Consider the following 1,562-nt stretch of genomic DNA (forward strand, 5'->3'; position numbering starts at 1 on the left):
CCTCAAGCTGTCCCCCTGGGTAGAGTGCCGTGGCATCACAGCTCACAGCAACCTCCAACTCCTGGGCTCAATCGAGTCTCCTGCCTCAGCCTCCCGAGTAGCTGGGACCACAGGCACCTGTCACATGCCGGTTATTTTTTGGTTGCAGCTGTTATTGTTGTTTGGCGGGCCTGGGCTGAATTCGAACCCACCACCTTGGGTGTACATGGCTGGCGCCTTAGCCACTTGAGCCACAGGCGCTGAGCCCAGAAAGCCTGTTAAAGCACAGATTTCTGGGCATCTCTCACTGCAAATCAGCCTCTCTCAGCCATGCCCAGGGATCTGCATCAGCATTAGTGCCCAGTGACTGATGCATGCTCAGCTCCGCTCTCTGCTGTTTGAGCACCACCTGTGCACTGTTTCCTGCTGACCCTCCCCACAGAGACACCTCCCCAGGCCCAGCTATGTGCCACCTTCTCAGTGAGCCACCTTCACCCCGCCCAAGGCCCTGCCATAATCAAATGAGGTTGACAGCGCCCCGTGCGGCCCCCCTGGGTGCAGCAGGTGCTCAGTGCACATTTCTCTTGAGTGGACAGTAAGTGCTCAACAAGTGCTTAAATTAAGGCCCCTGCAACATTTCACCTGCTCTCAGTAGACCATGGGGGCAAACAGGGATAGACTGGACTGTGGCCAGGCCTGAACTGGCCCCTCAGCTCCATCACTTGGAGGAGCCTCAGATGAGTAAATGCTGTGCTCTCCCTGGGGTCAGCTTCCTGTCCACCTGCTCAGACATGCAGAACGTACTCCCCCGGAGGTAGGGGGTGGGCTGGGGGAATTCAGTGGATGGTGCCTGGCTGGTCAGAGGTGCTCAGCTAGCGGTTCCCACCAGCATCGTCACCTGAGCTCACTAAGCCTCAGTGTCCCCCTCTGCACAATGAGAGGGTGGATGTCAAGGGCCCCACATTGCTGCAAGTTCACCACCTCCTGCCTCTGGTAGCCAGGTGAAGAGCCTGGGGGTGCAGCCCAGTCCTTCAGGCCCTCTCCCCATCTGCTTGAGGTTACCTTCCTGCTCCATCCTTGTAGCTCTGCCATTCACCATAGAGACACATTTTTGGCATTGCTGCTTTGTAAGTTTTTCCTACTCTTGCAAACTGCTGGATTGTGAGTCTGCGTGTTTTAAATACCTAATGGTCATTTCCCACAGAGTGGGCAATCATTGATGATTCAGCCACACTTCCAAACAGCTCTTCTCTCTTCGGCATGTGCAGATTTGCTTTTCAGAGTTTTTATGTCTTTTTGTCCCTCTTATTCTGTGGAAATGTGGTAAAATGCCATGAGGCTGCACTTAGTCCTGAGCCAGTAACATCAAGCCTCTAGATGTCCCACAGGGGGCGGGATGGTAGTGGCTCATAAAGGGGCCGTCAGATGCAGCAGAGTCTGCAGGACCCACAGTGCTGACAGGGAGGCAGAGGGCAAGTTCAAATGCCTTTTGCATAGACAGGGAAGCGACATTCACAGAAGGTAAGTGATGAATAACTTTTCTGACATTGTACAACTAGGCAGCTTGAAAGTGAAACAACTAT

Source organism: Otolemur garnettii, unplaced genomic scaffold, assembly GCF_000181295.1.
Source record: "Otolemur garnettii isolate 467f Iridium unplaced genomic scaffold, OtoGar3 scaffold00021, whole genome shotgun sequence".
Lineage (NCBI taxonomy): Eukaryota > Metazoa > Chordata > Mammalia > Primates > Galagidae > Otolemur > Otolemur garnettii.